Raw genomic sequence first — 21561 nt, forward strand, 5'->3', positions numbered from 1 at the left:
GTACAGATATGCAACTTGCCGACATTTTCACCAAACCATTGGATGAAGCAAGGTTTTGTCAACTTAGGCGTGAACTTGGTATCTTGGAGCTTGATAACATTATGTGAAATCTTGTACCTATGCATACAGTTACTTCATGTTGATCTAGATGTAGGCATATATTTAGGGGGAGAGATTCAACTCATGAATTGCCTTCTCTCTGTATAATGCATAAATGAAACAAACACTCTCAAAGTTATCATGTTCTTCGAACTATGGTGCTTTAAAATGATGGAGCAGAGAATATGTACCCAAGGATTCATATTTGCGGTAACATGTCTCATATGCTCAAACATGGTGACCTCGGTCACTGCTCATATGTTGCATCAATCAATCATAGTTTTCTTATTATGGGTCCATTGCTATGCATATCTAGTTCCTTGATAATGGAGGTACTATGACTATAATTCTCCTAGGCGGAGTATACACACACACACACACACACACACACACACACACACACACAAACCGTCTCTGTTCACTGTCCATGGGCAGGACATCCGGCATCCATGCCGGACATCTGGGCCCTGTCAGTTCTCGTCGGTCGAACTCCTCTAGTGGCCGGACATCCGGCAATGGGGTCGGACATGGAGCGGTTTCTGTTCTATCGCTATCGCCGGATTTCCGGGGTCCCATCCTAGATGTCTGGCCCACCCGCTTCTGACTAAAATCTATGGGGGCGCAGGGATTTGGGTGTTGGAAATATGCCCTAGAGGCAATAATAAAAGCATTATTATTATATTTCCTTGTTCATGATAATTGTCTTTATTCATGCTATAATTGTGTTATCCGGAAATCGTAATACATGTGTGAATAACAGACACCAACATGTCCCTAGTGAGCCTCTAGTTGACTAGCTCGTTGATCAACAGATAGTCATGGTTTCCTGACTATGGACACTGGATGTCATTGATAACGAGATCACATCATTGGGAGAATGATGTGATGGACAAGACCCAATCCTAAACATAGCACAAGATCGTATAGTTCGTTTGCTAGAGTTTTCCAATGTCAAAGTATCTTTTCCTTAGACCATGAGATCGTGTAACTCCCGGATACCGTAGGAGTGCTTTGGGTATGCCAAACGTCACAACGTAACTGGGTGACTATAAAGGTAGACTACGGGTATCTCCGAAAGTGTCTGTTGGGTGACATGGATCAAGACTGGGATTTGTCACTCCGTATGACGGAGAGGTATCACTGGGCCCACTCGGTAATGCATCATCATAATGAGCTCAGAGTGACCAAGTGTCTGGTCACGGGATCATGCATTACGGTACGAGTAAAGTGACTTGCCAGTAACGAGATTGAACGAGGTATTGGGATACCGACGATCGAATCTCGGGCAAGTAACATATCGATAGACAAAGGGAATAGCGTACGGGATTGATTGAATCCTCGACATCGTGGTTCATCCGATGAGATCATTGTGGAGCATGTGGGAGCTAACATGGGTATCCAGATCCCGCTGTTGGTTATTGACCGGAGAGTCGTCTCGGTCATGTCTGCTTGTCTCCCGAACCCGTAGGGTCTACACACTTAAGGTTCGGTGATGCTAGGGTTATGAAGATATGTATATGCAGAAACCTGAATGTTGTTCGGAGTCCCGGATGAGATCCCGGACGTCACGAGGAGTTCCGGAATGGTCCGGAGGTAAAGAATTATATATAGGAAGTGCTATTTCGGGCATCGGGACAAGTTTCGGGGTTATCGGTATTGTACCGGGACCACCGGAAGGGTCCCGGGGGTCCACCAGGTGGGGCCACCTGTCCCGGGGGTCCACATGGGCTGTAGGGGGTGCGCCTTGGCCTAGATGGGCCAAGGGAACCAGCCCCTATAGGCCCATGCGCCTAGGGTTTCCACCATGGAAGAGTCCATGTGGTGGAAGGCACCCCTAGGTGCCTTGGGGGGGAGGGAAACCTCCCCTTGGCCGCCGCCCCCCCTAGTAGATCTCATCTACTAGGGCCGGCGCCCCCCCTGGCACCCCTATATATAGTGGGGGGGAGAGGAGGGATTTCACACCAGCCCCTGGCGCCTCCATCCCCCCGTTACGTCTCTCCCTCGTAGTCTCGGCGAAGCCCTGCTGCTGTGACGCCCTGCATCCACCACCACGCCGTCGTGCTGCTGGATCTTCATCAACCTCTCCTTCCCCCCTTGTTGGATCAAGAAGGAGGATACGTCTCCCGTCCCGTACGTGTGTTGAACGCGGAGGTGCCGTCCGTTCGGCGCTGGTCATCGGTGATTTGGATCACGTCGAGTACGACTACATCATCACCGTTCTTTTGAACGCTTCCGTGCGCGATCTACAAAGGTATGTAGATGCATCTAATCACTCGTTGCTAGATGAACTCCTAGATGATCTTGGTGAAACGAGTAGGAAAATTTTTGTTTTCTGCAACGTTCTCCAACAGTGGCATCATGAGCTAGGTCTATGTGTAGTTCTTCTTGCGTGAGTAGAACACAATTTGTTGTGGGCGTAGATTTGTCAACTTTCTTGCCATTACTAGTCCTTTCTTGCTTCAGTGGTATTGTGGGATGAAGCGGCCCGGACCAACCTTACACGTACGCTTACGTGAGACCGGTTCCACCGACTAACATGCACTAGTTGCATAAGGTGGCTGGCGGGTGTCTGTCTCTCTCACTTTAGTTGGAGCGGAATCGATGAACAGGGTCCTTATGAAGGGTAAATAGAAGTTGACAAATCACGTTGTGGCTTTAACATAGGTAAGAAAACGTTCTTGCTAGAACCCTAATTCAGCCACGTAAAACTTGCAACAACAATTAGAGGACGTCTAACTTGTTTTTGCAGCAAGTGGTTTGTGATATGATATGGCCAAAGTTGTGATGAATGATGAATGATCTATATGTGATGTATGAGATGTTCATGCTATTGTAATAGGATTCACGACTTGCATGTCGATGAGTATGACAACCGGCAGGAGCCATAGGAGTTGTCTTTATTCTTTTTATGACCTGCGTGTCATCGAGAAACGCCATATAAATTACTTTACTTTATTGCTAAACGCGTTAGCCATAGTAGTAGAAGTAATAGTTGGCGAGCAACTTCATGGAGACACGATGATGGAGATCATGATGATGGAGATCATGGTGTCAAGCCGGTGACAAGATGATCATGGAGCCCCAAGATGGAGATCAAAGGAGCTATGTGATATTGGCCATATCATGTCACGTTTATTATTTGATTGCATGTGATGTTTATCATGTTTTGCATCTTGTTTACTTAGAATGACGGTAGTAAATAAGATGATCCCTCACAATAAATTCAAGAAGTGTTCCCCCTAACTATGCACCGTTGCGACAGTTCGCTGTTTCAAAACACCACGTGATGATCGGGTGTTTTATTCAGACGTTCACATACAACGGGTGTAAGACAGATTTACACATGCAAACACTTAGGTTAACTTGACGAGCCTAGCATGTACAGACATGGCCTCGGAACACAGAAGACCGAAAGGTCGAGCATGAGTCGTATAGAAGATACGATCAACATGAAGATGTTCACCGACGTTGACTAGTCCGTCTCACGTGATGATCGGACACGGTCTAGTTAAACTCGGATCATGTAATACTTAGATGACTGGAGGGATGTCTAATCTAAGTGGGAGTTCATTAATAATTTGATTAGTTGAACTTAATTATCATGAACTTAGTCTAAATATTTTACAATATGTCTTGTAGATTAAATGGCCAACGTAGTCCTCAACTTCAACGCGTTCCTAGAGAAAACCAAGCTGAAAGACGATGGCAGCAACTATACGGACTGGGTCCGGAACCTGAGGATCATCCTCATAGCTGCCAAGAAAGATTATGTCCTACAAGCACCGCTTGGTGACGCACCCGTTCTCCCTGCAGAACAAGATGTTATGAACGCTTGGCAGGCACGTTCCGATGACTACTCCCTCGTTCAGTGCGGCATGCTTTACAGCCTAGAGCCGGGGCTCCAAAAGCGTTTTGAGAGACATGGAGCATATGAGATGTTCGAAGAGCTGAAAATGGTTTTCCAAGCTCATGCCCGGGTCGAGAGATATGAAGTCTCCGACAAATTCTTCAGCTGTAAGATGGAGGAAAACAGTTCTGTCAGTGAGCACATACTCACTATGTCTGGGTTGCATAACCGCTTGACTCAGCTGGGAGTTAATCTCCCGGATGATGCGGTCATTGACAGAATCCTCCAGTCGCTTCCACCAAGCTACAAGAGCTTTGTGATGAACTTCAATATGCAGGGGATGGAAAAGACCATTCCTGAAGTATTTGCTATGCTGAAATCAGCAGAGGTAGAAGTCAGGAAGGAACATCAAGTGTTGATGGTCAATAAAACCACTAAGTTCAAGAAAGGCAAGGGTAAAAAGAACTTCAAGAAGGACGGCAAGGAGGTTGCCGCGCCCGGCAAGCAAGCTGCCGGGAAGAAGCCAAAGAATGGACCCAAGCCCGAGACTGAGTGCTTTTATTGCAAGGGAAGCGGTCACTGGAAGCGGAACTGCCCTAAGTACTTAGCGGATAAGAAGGCCGGCAAAACAAAAGGTATATGTGATATACATGTAATTGATGTGTACCTTACTAGTGCCCGTAGTAGCTCCTGGGTATTTGATACCGGTGCAGTTGCTCACATTTGTAACTCAAAGCAGGGGCTGCGGAATAAGCGGAAACTGGCAAAGGACGAGGTGACGATGCGCGTCGGGAATGGTTCCAAGGTCAATGTGATCGCCGTCGGCACGCTACCTCTGCATCTCCCTTCGGGATTAGTTTTAAACCTTAATAATTGTTATTTAGTGCCAGCTTTGAGCATGAACATTGTATCGGGATCTCGTTTAATTCGAGATGGCTACTCTTTTAAATCTGAGAATAATGGTTGTTCCATTTTTATGAGAGATATGTTTTATGGTCATGCTCCTATGGTGAATGGTTTATTCTTTATGAATCTCGAACGTGATGCTACACATGTTCATAATGTGAGTACCAAAAGAAGTAAGGTTGATAATGATAGTCCCACATACCTGTGGCACTGCCGCCTTGGTCACATAGGTGTCAAACGCATGAAGAAGCTCCATGCTGATGGACTTTTAGAGTCTCTTGATTATGAATCATTTGACACATGCGAACCATGCCTTATGGGTAAAATGACCAAGACTCCGTTCTCAGGAACAATGGAGCGAGCAACCGACTTATTGGAAATCATACATACTGATGTGTGCGGTCCAATGAGTGTTGAGGCTCGCGGTGGCTATCGTTATGTTCTCACCCTCACTGATGATTTAAGTAGGTATGGGTATATCTACTTAATGAAATACAAGTCTGAAACCTTTGAAAAGTTCAAGGAATTTCAGAGTGAGGTTGAAAATCAACGTGACAGGAAAATCAAGTTTCTACGATCAGATCGTGGAGGAGAATACTCGAGTCACGAGTTTGGCACACACTTAAGAAAATGTGGAATAGTTTCACAACTCACGCCGCCTGGAACACCTCAGCGTAATGGTGTGTCCGAACGTCGTAATCGCACTCTATTAGATATGGTGCGATCTATGATGTCTCTTACCGATTTACCGCTATCCTTTTGGGGCTATGCTTTAGAGACTGCCGCATTCACTTTAAATAGGGCTCCGTCGAAATCCGTTGAGACGACACCGTATGAATTATGGTTTGGGAAGAAACCTAAGCTGTCGTTTCTAAAAGTTTGGGGATGCGATGCTTATGTCAAGAAACTTCAACCTGAAAAGCTCGAACCCAAGTCAGAGAAATGCGTCTTCATAGGATACCCAAAAGAAACTATTGGGTACACCTTCTACCTCAGATCCGAAGGCAAGATCTTTGTTGCCAAGAATGGGTCCTTTCTGGAGAAAGAGTTTCTCTCGAAAGAAGTAAGTGGGAGGAAAGTAGAGCTTGATGAAGTATTACCTCTTGAACCGGAAAATGGCGCAACTCAAGAAAATGTTCCTGAGGTGCCTGCACCGACTAGAGAGGAAGTTAATGACAATGATCAAGATACTTCTGATCAAGCCCCTACTGAAATTCGAAGGTCCACAAGGACACGTTGCGCACCAGAGTGGTACGGCAACCCTGTCTTGGAAATCATGCTGTTAGACAACGGTGAACCTTCGAACTATGAAGAAGCGATGGCGGGCCCGGATTCCGACAAATGGCTAGAAGCCATGAAATCCGAGATAGGATCCATGTATCAAAACAAAGTATGGACTTTGACTGACTTGCCCATTGAGCGGCGAGCCATAGAAAATAAATGGATCTTTAAGAAGAAGACAGACGCGGATGGTAATGTGACCATCTATAAAGCTCGGCTTGTCGCTAAGGGTTATCGACAAGTTCAAGGGGTTGACTATGATGAGACTTTCTCACCGGTAGCGAAGCTGAAGTCCGTCCGAATCATGTTAGCAATTGCCGCATTCTATGATTACGAAATATGGCAAATGGACGTCAAAACGGCATTCCTTAATGGTTTCCTTAAGGAAGAATTGTATATGATGCAGCCGGAAGGTTTTGTCGATCCTGAGAATGCTGACAAAGTGTGCAAGCTCCAACGCTCGATTTATGGGCTGGTGCAAGCATCTCGGAGTTGGAACATTCGCTTTGATGAGATGATCAAAGCGTTTGGGTTTACACAGACTTATGGAGAAGCCTGCGTTTACAAGAAAGTGAGTGGGAGCTCTGTAGCATTTCTCATATTATATGTAGATGACATACTTTTGATGGGAAATGATATAGAACTCTTGGACAGCATCAAGGCCTACTTGAATAAAAGTTTTTCAATGAAGGACCTTGGAGAAGCTGCTTATATATTAGGCATCAAAATCTATAGAGATAGATCGAGACGCCTCATAGGTCTTTCACAAAGCACATACCTTGATAAGATATTGAAGAAGTTCAATATGGATCAATCCAAGAAGGGGTTCTTGCCTGTGTTACAAGGTATGAAATTGAGCTCAGCTCAATGTCCGACCACGGCAGAAGATATAGAAGAGATGAGCGTCATCCCCTATGCCTCAGCCATAGGTTCTATTATGTATGCCATGCTGTGTACCAGACCTGATGTTAACCTTGCCGTCAGTTTGGTAGGAAGGTACCAAAGTAATCCCGGCAAGGAACACTGGACAGCGGTCAAGAATATCCTGAAATACCTGAAAAGGACTAAGGAAATGTTTCTCGTTTATGGAGGTGACGAAGAGCTCGTCGTAAAGGGTTACGTCGACGCTAGCTTCGACACAGATCTGGATGACTCTAAGTCACAAACCGGATACGTGTATATTTTGAATGGTGGGGCAGTAAGCTGGTGCAGTTGCAAGCAAAGCGTCGTGGCGGGATCTACATGTGAAGCGGAGTACATGGCAGCCTCGGAGGCAGCACATGAAGCAATATGGATGAAGGAGTTCATCACCGACCTAGGAGTCATACCCAATGCGTCGGGGCCGATCAAGCTCTTCTGTGACAACACTGGAGCTATTGCACTTGCCAAGGAGCCCAGGTTTCACAAGAAGACAAGGCACATCAAGCGTCGCTTCAACTCCATTCGTGAAAATGTTCAAGATGGAGACATAGAGATTTGTAAAGTACATACGGACCTGAATATAGCAGATCCGTTGACTAAACCTCTCCCTAGAGCAAAACATGATCAACACCAGAATTCCATGGGTGTTCGATTCATCACAATGTAACTAGATTATTGACTCTAGTGCAAGTGGGAGACTGTTGGAAATATGCCCTAGAGGCAATAATAAAAGCATTATTATTATATTTCCTTGTTCATGATAATTGTCTTTATTCATGCTATAATTGTGTTATCCGGAAATCGTAATACATGTGTGAATAACAGACACCAACATGTCCCTAGTGAGCCTCTAGTTGACTAGCTCGTTGATCAACAGATAGTCATGGTTTCCTGACTATGGACACTGGATGTCATTGATAACGAGATCACATCATTGGGAGAATGATGTGATGGACAAGACCCAATCCTAAACATAGCACAAGATCGTATAGTTCGTTTGCTAGAGTTTTCCAATGTCAAAGTATCTTTTCCTTAGACCATGAGATCGTGTAACTCCCGGATACCATAGGAGTGCTTTGGGTATGCCAAACGTCACAACGTAACTGGGTGACTATAAAGGTAGACTACGGGTATCTCCGAAAGTGTCTGTTGGGTGACATGGATCAAGACTGGGATTTGTCACTCCGTATGACGGAGAGGTATCACTGGGCCCACTCGGTAATGCATCATCATAATGAGCTCAGAGTGACCAAGTGTCTGGTCACGGGATCATGCATTACGGTACGAGTAAAGTGACTTGCCGGTAACGAGATTGAACGAGGTATTGGGATACCGACGATCGAATCTCGGGCAAGTAACATATCGATAGACAAAGGGAATAGCGTACGGGATTGATTGAATCCTCGACATCGTGGTTCATCCGATGAGATCATCGTGGAGCATGTGGGAGCCAACATGGGTATCCAGATCCCGCTGTTGGTTATTGACCGGAGAGTCGTCTCGGTCATGTCTGCTTGTCTCCCGAACCCGTAGGGTCTACACACTTAAGGTTCGGTTACGCTAGGGTTGTAGGGATATGTATATGCAGTAACCCGAATGTTGTTCGGAGTCCCGGATGAGATCCCGGACGGCACGAGGAGTTCCGGAATGGTCCGGAGGTAAAGATTTATATATGGGAAGTCCTGTTTCGGGCATCGGGACAAGTTTCGGGGTTATCGGTATTGTACCGGGACCACCGGAGGGGTCCCGGGGGCCCACCGGGTGGGGCCACCCATCCCCGGGGGCCACATGGGCTGTAGGGGGTGCGCCTTGGCCTGCTTGGGCCAAGGGCACCAGCCCCACATAGGCCCATGCGCCTAGGGTTCAAGGGGGCAAGAGTCCTAGGAGGGTAAGGCACCTCCTAGGTGCCTTGGGGGGGAGGGAAACCCCCCTTGGCCGCCGCACCCCCTAGGAGATTGGATCTCCTAGGGCCGGCCACCCCCCCTTGGCACCCCTATATATAGTGGGGGAGAGGAGGGACTTCATACCTTGAGTCCTTGGCCTTTGGTTGCCTCCTTCTCCCTCCCCAACACCTCATCCATCTCCTTATTGCTTAGCGAAGCTCTGCCGGAGTACTGCAGCTCCATCAACACCACGCCGTCGTGCTGCTGCTGGTGCCATCTCCCTCAACCTCTCCTCCCTCCCTTGCTGGATCAAGAAGGAGGAGACGTGGCTGTTCCGTACGTGTGTTGAACGCGGAGGTGCCGTCCGTTCGGTGCTAGGATCTCCGGTGATTCGAATCACGTCGTGTTCGACTACATCATCCCCGTTCTTTGAACGCTTCCGCTCGCGATCTACAAGGTACGTAGATGCATCCAATGACTCATTGCTAGATGAACTCCTAGATGATCTTGGTGAAACGAGTAGGAAATTTTTTGTTTTCTGCAACGTTACCCAACACCTGCACCGACTAAAGAGGAAGTTAATGATAATGATCAAGATACTTCTGATCAAGCTCCTACTGAAATTCGAAGGTCCACGAGGACACGTTCCGCACCAGAGTGGTACGGCAACCCTGTCTTGGAAATCATGTTGTTAGACAATGGTGAACCTTCGAACTATGAAGAAGCGATGGCGGGTCCGGATTCCGACAAATGGCTAGAAGCCATGAAATCCGAGATAGGATCCATGTATGAAAACGAAGTATGGACTTTGACTGACTTGCCCGTAGAACGGCGAGCCATAGAAAATAAATGGATCTTTAAGAAGAAGACAGACGCGGATGGTAATGTGACCATCTATAAAGCTCGGCTTGTCGCTAAGGGTTATCGACAAGTTCAAGGGATTGACTATGATGAGACTTTCTCACCGGTAGCGAAGCTGAAGTCCGTTCGAATCATGTTAGCAATTGCCTCATTTTATGATTATGAAATTTGGCAAATGGACGTCAAAACGGCATTCCTTAATGGTTTCCTTAAGGAAGAATTGTATATGATGCAGCCGGAAGGTTTTGTCGATCCTAAAAATGCTGACAAGGTGTGCAAGCTCCAACGCTCGATTTATGGGCTGGTGCAAGCATCTCGGAGTTGGAACATTCGTTTTGATGAGATGATCAAAGCGTTTGGGTTTACACAGACTTATGGAGAAGCCTGTGTTTACAAGAAAGTGAGTGGGAGCTCTATAGCATTTCTCATACTATATGTAGATGACATACTTTTGATGGGAAATGATATAGAACTTTTGGACAGCATTAAGGCCTACTTGAATAAGAGTTTTTCAATGAAGGACCTTGGAGAAGCTGCTTATATATTAGGCATCAAGATCTATAGGGATAGATCAAGACGCCTCATAGGTCTTTCACAAAGCACATATCTTGATAAGATTTTGAAGAAGTTCAAAATGGATCAGTCCAAGAAAGGGTTCTTGCCTGTTTTGCAAGGTGTGAAATTGAGCTCAGCTCAATGTCCGACCACGGCAGCAGAGATAGAAGAGATGAGTGTCATCCCCTATGCCTCAGCCATAGGTTCTATTATGTATGCCATGCTGTGTACCAGACCTGATATAAACCTTGCCGTAAGTTTGGTAGGAAGGTACCAAAGTAATCCCGGCAAGGAACACTGGACAGCGGTCAAGAATATCCTGAAGTACCTGAAAAGGACTAAGGAAATGTTTCTCGTTTATGGAGGTGACGAAGAGCTCGTCGTAAAAGGTTACGTCGACGCTAGCTTCGACACAGATCTGGATGACTCTAAGTCACAAACCGGATACGTGTATATTTTGAATGGTGGGGCAGTAAGCTGGTGCAGTTGCAAGCAAAGCGTCGTGGCGGGATCTACATGTGAAGCGGAGTACATGGCAGCCTCGGAGGCAGCACATGAAGCAATATGGGTGAAGGAGTTCATCACCGACCTAGGAGTCATACCCAATGCGTCAGGGCCGATCAAGCTCTTCTGTGACAACACTGGAGCTATTGCACTTGCCAAGGAGCCCAGGTTTCACAAGAAGACAAGGCACATCAAGCGTCGCTTCAACTCCATTCGTGAAAATGTTCAAGATGGAGACATAGAGATTTGTAAAGTACATACGGACCTGAATATAGCAGATCCGTTGACTAAACCTCTCCCTAGAGCAAAACATGATCAACACCAGAATTCCATGGGTGTTCGATTCATCACAATGTAACTAGATTATTGACTCTAGTGCAAGTGGGAGACTGCTGGAAATATGCCCTAGAGGCAATAATAAAAGCATTATTATTATATTTCCTTGTTCATGATAATTGTCTTTATTCATGCTATAATTGTGTTATCCGGAAATCGTAATACATGTGTGAATAACAGACACCAACATGTCCCTAGTGAGCCTCTAGTTGACTAGCTCGTTGATCAACAGATAGTCATGGTTTCCTGACTATGGACACTGGATGTCATTGATAACGAGATCACATCATTGGGAGAATGATGTGATGGACAAGACCCAATCCTAAACATAGCACAAGATCGTATAGTTCGTTTGCTAGAGTTTTCCAATGTCAAAGTATCTTTTCCTTAGACCATGAGATCGTGTAACTCCCGGATACCATAGGAGTGCTTTGGGTATGCCAAACGTCACAACGTAACTGGGTGACTATAAAGGTAGACTACGGGTATCTCCGAAAGTGTCTATTGGGTGACATGGATCAAGACTGGGATTTGTCACTCCGTATGACGGAGAGGTATCACTGGGCCCACTCGGTAATGCATCATCATAATGAGCTCAGAGTGACCAAGTGTCTGGTCACGGGATCATGCATTACGGTACGAGTAAAGTGACTTGCCGGTAACAAGATTGAACGAGGTATTGGGATACCGACGATCGAATCTCGGGCAAGTAACATATCGATAGACAAAGGGAATAGCGTACGGGATTGATTGAATCCTCGACATCGTGGTTCATCCGATGAGATCATCGTGGAGCATGTGGGAGCCAACATGGGTATCCAGATCCCGCTGTTGGTTATTGACCGGAGAGTCGTCTCGGTCATGTCTGCTTGTCTCCCGAACCCGTAGGGTCTACACACTTAAGGTTCGGTGACGCTAGGGTTATGAAGATATGTATATGCAGAAACCCGAATGTTGTTCGGAGTCCCGGATGAGATCCCGGACGTCACGAGGAGTTCCGGAATGGTCCGGAGGTAAAGAATTATATGTAGGAAGTGCTATTTCGGGCATCGGGACAAGTTTCGGGGTTATCGGTATTGTACCGGGACCACCGGAAGGGTCCCGGGGGTCCACCAGGTGGGGCCACCTGTCCCGGGGGGCCACATGGGCTGTAGGGGGTGCGCCTTGGCCTAGATGGGCCAAGGGCACCAGCCCCTATAGGCCCATGCGCCTAGGGTTTCCACCATGGAAGAGTCCATGTGGTGGAAGGCACCCCTAGGTGCCTTGGGGGGGAGGGAAACCTCCCCTTGGCCGCCGCCCCCCCTAGTAGATCTCATCTACTAGGGCCGGCGCCCCCTGGCACCCCTATATATAGTGGGGGGAGAGGAGGGATTTCACACCAGCCCCTGGCGCCTCCATCCCCCCCGTTACGTCTCTCCCTCGTAGTCTCGGCGAAGCCCTGCTGCTGTGACGCCCTGCATCCACCACCACACCGTCGTGCTGCTGGATCTTCATCAACCTCTCCTTCCCCCCTTGCTGGATCAAGAAGGAGGAGACGTCTCCCGTCCCGTACGTGTGTTGAACGCGGAGGTGCCGTCCGTTCGGCGCTGGTCATCGGTGATTTGGATCACGTCGAGTACGACTACATCATCACCGTTCTTTTGAACGCTTCCGTGCGCGATCTACAAAGGTATGTAGATGCATCTAATCACTCGTTGCTAGATGAACTCCTAGATGATCTTGGTGAAACGAGTAGGAAATTTTTTGTTTTCTGCAACGTTCTCCAACATTGGGGGCATTCTTCCCTGTCTCCCTCCACCCCCACCTGCTCCTCGCTGCCGCCAGGTACTGCTTCGGCCCGTCCTGGCCATCTCCTCCACAACCGGCCTCCGATCTTCCCTCCACCTCTCGGTCTCCTCCCGATCTATCGTTCCACCCAATTGTTTCCATCTTTGTGGTGTCTAGCACTCGGGAGGGGCTCATTTGGGTGGCACATCAACCGACGGACTCTAGTGGTCTCCATGGCTCATACCAAGCAATGCGGACCTCCTTGGGGTATGGCTGCCTCTGTTCTTCCTAATCTTGTGTTTACTCACCTATTCTAGGGGTTCCGGTAAATCTTATGGATGCTCTCTTACTGCATATGTCCCTCTATCGATTTGCTGTCACTTGACTAGTCCAAAATTACACCCTGTGAACTTGTCTAAACAAATTAACCATGGGTATGTTGATATTTTGATCTACCACTTGGACTTGTCCTATGGTCATGAACAAAATGCCCACATCCCCACTTGTTTAATTGTTTTGGTCCTTGTTCATATCATCTTGTGCTATTTCTCATCGGTATCCCTATCTTGTAATCACTTTCAGACCCTCGCCGTCAAGGCTCCATCGACTCCGAAGAGAACATCAAGCCAAAGTAGAAGACCACTACCAAGAGCCGGTCACAGCATCGTCATAGCCCCCCCTCTGCCTCTGATATGGAGGATGAGGACTACATTGCCAAGGAAGAGGAGGAAATTGTCCCCGGGCAACCTATTGGTCAGTCCAAGTCTGGTACCCGACGTCCTCTGCATGCCCCTATGCCTCAAGCCTGTGGGTCGGCTATGCCTATCCCTCATGGGTGACATGTTTCCATGGAGATGCCTCTTAGTGGGAACCATGCCATTCACAACTTCAAGACCATGGGGGCTGGTCCCTATCTGGAATTTCAGAGGGATGTCAATCAGTTTGAGATGCTAGCCGATGCGGAAATACCCTCATTTTTGCACTCGCATGCAGCAAGATATCTATGCTAGCATGGTTTGCAAATGTGGCCTGGCTCCTCATCGCCCTGTGGATCTTCCCTACATGAGAGCTCATCCTGAGTTGTTTCCGGATGGCATTGTCAAGATCATTGATGATATGGCTCTCGGTCCGTCCATGACCTTCAAGTGTGACTGGAATGAAGCTGCCATAATAGTTCTATGCCACATGTTTCTTTGGACCAAATAACACTCTCAACCTAGATGACCGGGAATGTTCAGCTCCGTGTCACATATCGCCAGTTTGTTCAGATTTTGGGCCTATTTGGTGTTGTCCATAAGATTCAAAGTCTGGATCCTCATCATAATCCAATGGGGATTGATGCATGTATGCCGCAGGTCAAAAGTGTGCGTCTGTGCGAAGAGGTTGAGTATCCTCCTAGTGAGTCATCCATCTTCAGATATCCTTACTACATCCTTTTTCACTGTGTTCTTCGCACTCTCTATCCCAAGAAAGGAGACCGTTCTTGGGCTCGTGGGTACTTCATTGACTTGATGGTACACATGCATGATAAGCCCATAGAGCCACTTGACACTGCTCACTACATTTGGCATGAGAACCGTTTATCCAGCTTTCTGCAGACTCATCAGTTCCCCCATGCCCCATTCATTCAGGCTCTCATTGATCACACTGCTCCTTTTGAGATTGTCAAAATTGTTTAGCATGTTCTGTGGAGACCCACTATTCACATGTCCAAGACAGCCACCACCAAGGGCAAGACTCCTATCAAGCCCAATAACTCCTCTGGTGCTTCCTCCTCCATAAGTGATCCTTTTGGCCGCCTTGCCTCGTTCATGGGGAAAGCACAGTCTACCATCATGAAGGCTATCACGTTCAACTGCAAGCAAAACCACGATGTTCAGAAGTGTCTCATCCTCTCCAAGAATCAGCTCAAGTAGCGGCTTCGTGACCGTGGCAGTCCAGTGAGCGAGGATGCTCCCATTCCTACCGCTCCATCCACTTCTTCTTTCGGTTTCCTTTCTCGTGATGCGTACGCCGAGTTCTTTGATGGGGTGGCCGATGATGATGACTTCCGCCAGGAGTGATCTAGCTTTGTTCTCTCTACTATCTTCGCCCCTTTTTGCATGTTGCTCTGGAAGGGCGAGTTGTAGTTGTAGTACCTTGTTGTCGAGCTCTATGTTTGCATTGTTATCTTCATATTGTTTATGTATGCTATGTGTGGTACTTAATTATGAGACTCTATCCTATTATCTATGAAACCTTGAGTTGATGGTGTATCTCATATATTTGCTTAATTTTTCTGCCATCTTTGCTCATCACAAGTTTCATTGCTCTTTATGGATTGACTACAACATGGGTTGTTTTGATATTTCACTCTCTCCCATTCACATACATAAAAAATGTGCTTTGTATTATTGTTTAGCCTCTTATGCACGCATTAAGGGGGAGCTAAATCCAATATGACATATGTATTGCATTGCAAGATATTTTATTTTGGTACTACATGTATGATTGTCATCAACAAACAAAAAGGGGGAGATTGAAAGCGCAATCATGCCCTTACATCATATTTTGATGTTGATGACAATATACATGTAGGGGACTAACTATGTGTATAAACTAAATCGCAAGTGTTAGCCCCAGGATGATACATGTGCGTGGATTATGGACGTATGAGATTGATGCAACTCAATGAAGAATAAACATCACATCAATAACTCTTTTTGTTGGTTTATTCTTGAGTATAGGTATCCCACACTATTAAGAGGGGATCGATAGGGTTAGCACGAGATTTGCTCAAGTCATTATGTTTTCCTACCTTTCTACACCTTCTAAATATGCCCAAGTAGTTTGGATCACTTGTAGGATCAACTATCACCTCATACACTCACTCTATCCCTCTTTCATGTGTTTCTGGCCTATGGCCTACGGGATGTCCGGGGTCCTTGCCGAAAATCCGGCCCCAATCACAGAATGTGCTCTTGTGCAGAGTTTGGGCTGCTGGATGTCCGGCCCCGACGCCGGATGTCCGGGGCTCCCCGAAAATCCGACCTCTTTTACAGAAGCCTCATTGTTCCTACAACCCCGGATGTAGGGCCTACTTCTAGATGTTCGATACCTCACTGGTGCGCCGGATGTCCGAGTCCACCCCCGGATGTCTGGCCTCTCTATTTTGTTCACTGCTCTCTGGTTTATTACATAGGCGCCTCATTGTGCTGGATGTCCGGCCCCTGGGCCGGATGTCCGGCCTACGTACCCCTGTCACTTACACTACGACAACCATATTTGCTCCAACACTATATATAGCCTTCTTTTTCCATGAGAGAGGGTTGACCATCCACTTTGAGCAAACCCTAGAACACATTTCACTCTCTCTCTCTCTCTCTCTCTCTCACACACACACACACACACACACACACTCATACACCAAATCTTAGATCCCGAAGAGATTTGAGAGCATTTGTGAGAAGTTGTAAAATCAAGTGATAGATCCACTCCTTCCCCTTCTTCGCACCAAAGAAATTCATGATTTGAGCAAGTCTTGAGCTTTTCCCCATCGTTCTTGTTAGTCTTGGAGGTTGGAGACTCCTAAGCGGTAGGAGTTCTTAGGAGAGGAATCGACCATTGTGATTACCCCCAGAAAGCTTGTGAGGGTTTGGAGACCACCCCAAGGTCTACCACTAGTGGTTGAGAATCGCCTTCATGGTGATATCTCAAAGAGAGAATAGGGTGAGCCTTTGTGGTGTTGGTGTGCCTTCATGGTAACATCCACCTCTCTAAATGGTGATGTAGCTTCCCTCCAAGGAAGTGAACATCGGCATACATCCTTGTCTCTCGGAGTTGCGGTTATTCCTAACCCTAGCTCCCTACTTGTCGTTAATTGTCTATTTATCTTTACTTGTTACATATTCTGCTTGCTTATTCACATCCTTGTAATACTTGGTCACCTTGCTTAGCTCATTGTATCATCTTTGCAATTGTTAGGCTCACCTTCGTATTCCACATTGTAGCCTAAAATTGCTAACTAAGAATTAAAATTTGTAATTGTACCTATTCACCCCCCCTCTAGGTCCATCTTGATCCATTTCATCAGCCCCGAGGGCTACTCCCTCCTTATCACGGAGACCATCGGGATGATGAAGATGGCCTCCAGTGATGATTTCCCCCTCTGGCAGGGTGCCAAAGAAGGCCTCCAGACGTGATCACTTTGGCACATAGGCTTGCGGCGGCGGAGCGGAATAATTTTTTTGGTATTTATAGGAAGTTTAGGCGTTGGTTTCGCATCAAAGGGGCCCATAAGGGAGCAACAAGCTCGGTATGCGCGCCCTGTGGGGACCCGCGCCACTTGAGCATGTCGCTTCCTCGTGAGTCTTATGATCCTTCCTCGAAGCTCCGGGGGTCTCTTTTGGTCAATAAAAAATCACCATAAATTTTCAGCCAAATCCGAGAACTTATATTTCTGCACAAAAAACACCACCACAATAGTTCTGCTAAAAACAACGTTAGTCCGGGTTAATTACATTCAAATAATATCAAACCGTACAAAAATATTATAAATATGGCATGAATACTTCATAAATTATAGATACGTTGAGACATATCAACCAGTAATCAATCCAGAGACTGGCACATAAATCACAGAGATTCGGGCCCCTCTCGGGACCGGGTTCTGACAATCTGTCTGTCATCTCCCACCCAATCTCCACAACAAAATGTTTAACCATAATTGGAGACCATATCACAACATCTAGTTCAACACACCGCACAACATGAGCATGCCATACAAATGGTTGCTACCACGTCCAAGGATATATTCACCATGGTTGAACTGAATATAATTCTTTTTGCCCCACGCACCTTGCAAGAATAAAACATGTACATAAGCATCAAAATCAACTACAAGGCACCACCTTTACACATAGAAAACCCCACTCCAAACCCCCCAAATCATGTCCAAAACCCCAACGAAATCAACACGCTAATGCGGGCAACCCTATCAAACTAACTCAAACTGATGATGGCCAAACGAAATATTGCCGATTAAAACATGTACAAATGCATCAGAATCAACTACAAGATCCTCCTTTACATAGCTAAGATCCTACTTTAAAACCCCCAAATCATGCGGAAAACCCTAGCGAAATCTCTACTCCAATGCGGGCGACCCTATCAAACTAACTCAAGATTGTTGATGCCAAACAAAATATTGCAGATTAACATCCCAAGAATCCAAGACTTGATGGGAAAGATTGAGGATTACTGTAGTTTGGGGGCGGCGCACCGTCGGGGGGACGAACAGGGGCCATCGCCGCCACACCTCTGCACCCCCCAGACGAACATGGGTTGACGAATGTTGCGTCTCTACCCTCACAACGCCTCTCCGTCGGTAATGAGTCGGTGGCAACGATGATCGCCTCTCTCTCCCCTGCGCGGTACCCTGCTTCGGTGTGACCGAAGATGAAAAGGCAATGGGGTTTGATTTATTTTGAATGACACTTTAGGGGGGGGTGTGTGCAAAAACGACACGCAAATGGCCACTTCCTGTCAGCTCTCATGGTGGATTGGTCAGCACGCGATTAATGGAAGCGGCTCCTCTGACGTGCGTCAGTTCTGATGTTGGTCACTGACATGTGGGCCAGCTGGCCCACATGTCAGTGACCAACGTCAGAACTGACGTAGGTCAGAGGATACTAGTCCGCGATCAATAGTGGCGCGTACGAGCTTGATACGTGAAAGAGTGACCTTATAGTCATGTCTTGTCATATTTAGTGATTGCATTAGATGTATTCTTGAGTACGGTGATCAAAGAGCCACAAGTTCAATTACTTCCGATTCATTTTAGCCAGAGCGCATGTTAGGCAGCCCAACACCGCTTGACCGCCACACAACGATGTACTTTTCTTTTAGGATGGCATGATTGTGTCAGGAGTGACGTGCACCGTGGCGGGCCAAAATCTCTGTTCTGACCTTGTCAGGAAAGTATAGCACAAAATGAACTCTGCACAAAACTATTTCACAATCTGGCCCTTTTGACAACGTCAGACGCCGTGACATTTCTGCTCCAACATGAAAATGCTGAGCTTGTTCACGTTGCTTCTCCACATGAAAACACCGGGATAGCTCGCGTTGCTGCCCATATGGAAACACTAGGGGCTTTGGCGTTTGAAGCGGTCCTGGAAACGCCCGGAGTTTTGGCGTTTCTGCCCTAAATATTTAAGTGGCCGTGGGGCTCGCTGATGTGGCAAGCTGGAAACGCCAGTGGTCATGGCGTTTCTGCCCTAAACATGTTTTTAAATTATAGCTTTCTAGTGCTCATTGGACTTGATTTATGAGTATATTCAAAGAACGATTAAACAAAACCTTTTCTCAAGCCTTTTCACCGTGTGCATGTGCTGCAGGTTTACATGATCGGTAGGTTTCCTACTGCTCCTCTGCATCCACTGCTAGGCTATTTGTCTTCTCGCATGGGTATCCGTACATACAGGCATGATGTACATGCATCTGCATGCTCAGGGCCTAGGAGCAATGTGGCATAGGTTGGATAATCAGCAGTTGTTCGTCGGGCGGGCCAACAAGCGTTTCAAGCTAGATGCATGCACTGGCCATATGGGATGGTGTTTTCAGGCCTTTGCGTCGGATCGACATAGCAGCGGCTGAAATCACTGTCAGAACACTTAATTATTATCTAGCGCAAAAACGCCAACGCCCTTGGCGCCCCTGGCGTTTTTATATGGGCAGCAACGTCAGCTAGCTCGGCGTTTCCATGTGAAGCGGCAATGCTAGCTAGCTCGGCGTTTTCACGTGGAATAGAAACGCCACGTTTTCTGACGTTGCAAAAAATAAATAAATTGTGAAATAATTTCATAAAAAGTTTACTTTTGCTATAGTTTTCTGACAAGATCAAAATAGGCCACCGTGGCATGCGTCGCGCAGAAGTGTCGTGCCGCTGTGGCACGGTCCTTTTGCAAAGTGCTATGTGCTTTGCTTTTGCTATTCCCAGTCAAGTTGTTGTATTTTCTTTTCTTCTTTTACAGGGTAAAGTTGTTAATTTCGACCAGGACTCTACGTAATTTTTGTGGCCATTTCCTCCCCGAAGGAAAAACTAGGATTTGCACGAAGAAGGACATGCCACAAGAACCCGCAAAAGAAGAACAAGAAGGACGTGACACGTGATGAGATCTACAGTACTTCATTCTGTAGCAACACGCCACGTTTACCTATGGGATGACACTGCTATGTTGGAAACCGCTTACTTCTGAGACTAGTTACAATGGGTAGTAATTTAGATTAGTAAGGGCAACTTCAATGTGGGGACTCATTTCGTCCGCGACCGTTCGTTTGGGTCGATGCGGACAGAAAAGGCAGCCCAACGCGTCGACCCAAACGGACGCGCGCCCATTTTTCGTCCGCGGGTGACCCATTCCCGACCCATTTTTATGCCTGAGTTGCGTCGGCGCGGATACGCGACGGATGCGCGCGGTCGCCTACTCCTATCCCGGGCCCGCTGGTCTGTGGCACATTTGGCTCCCTTCCTCCGGCCAACAAGCAACCCTCGCCCCCCGCCTCCTCCGTCACCGACGCCGCCGCCCATTTTTGCGGCGACTCTTCCAGCTGCCGCCGCCTCCACATCCGCCCAGCAACGCCGCCCCTGTCCCCAGTCGCCCGCCGCCGCCGAGGAGTAAACTAGTTCCCGCCGCCGCTTCCCCCACCGCACAGCCGCCCGCGACCAAGAAGACGCCTCGCCGCCCCCGCCACATACGACCGGCACGCTCGTCGGACGCTGTCACACTCGTCGGACGCCGGCCGGGCAGCTAGCTGGTCTGTGGGCGCCGCGTCTCCCCTCGCCGGCCGTCTCCTTCTTCGACGCCCGCTACCTGTTCGACAGTTTGCCAAGGTACGAAAATGGACTCCACCGACGAGTTCTTTTTCCATAATTTCATTTGCGACTCCGACGATTCGTCGTTCGACAACGAGGAGGAGATATTGACTGCCGTGTTGGTCCACCACCACCTCAACAACCAACGGCCGTTGTTCCGTGGCTCCATTCCGGGCCACCTTCCGGCGTTGAATCATAACCGAGAGAGCGGGCATTTCCTTCTCTGGAAGGACTAATTTGATACAACAAATCCGTTGTTCAAACATCACAAATTCCGCCGCCGGTTTCGTATGAGTAGGCATGTTTTCAACCGTATTAGAGAGGGAGTGGTCGGCTATGATGACTACTTCGAGTACAAAGAGGATGCTATCGGCAAGATTGGTTTCTCCTCTTATCAGAAATGCACTACCGCCATTCAAATGCTTGCATATGGAGTGCCCGGTGATCTCATTGACGAGTACGTCCGTATGAGCGAGTCTACATGCCTAGAGTCCCTGTATAAGTTCTGCAAGGCTGTGATTGCTGTGTTTGGCATGAGTACTTGAGAGTGCCGACAGCTGCAGATACAGCCCGTTTGTTGGCGGTGAATGCTAGCAGGGGCTTCCTGGGATGCTTGGCAGCATAGACTGCATGCACTGGGAGTGGAAGAACTGCCCTTCTGCTTGGCAAGGGCAGTATAAGGGACATGTCAGGGCTTGCACTGTCATACTAGAGGCCGTGGCGTCTCAAGATCTCTGGATCTGGCA

This window comes from Triticum aestivum, chromosome 2B (assembly GCF_018294505.1).
Source record: "Triticum aestivum cultivar Chinese Spring chromosome 2B, IWGSC CS RefSeq v2.1, whole genome shotgun sequence".
NCBI lineage: Eukaryota > Viridiplantae > Streptophyta > Magnoliopsida > Poales > Poaceae > Triticum > Triticum aestivum.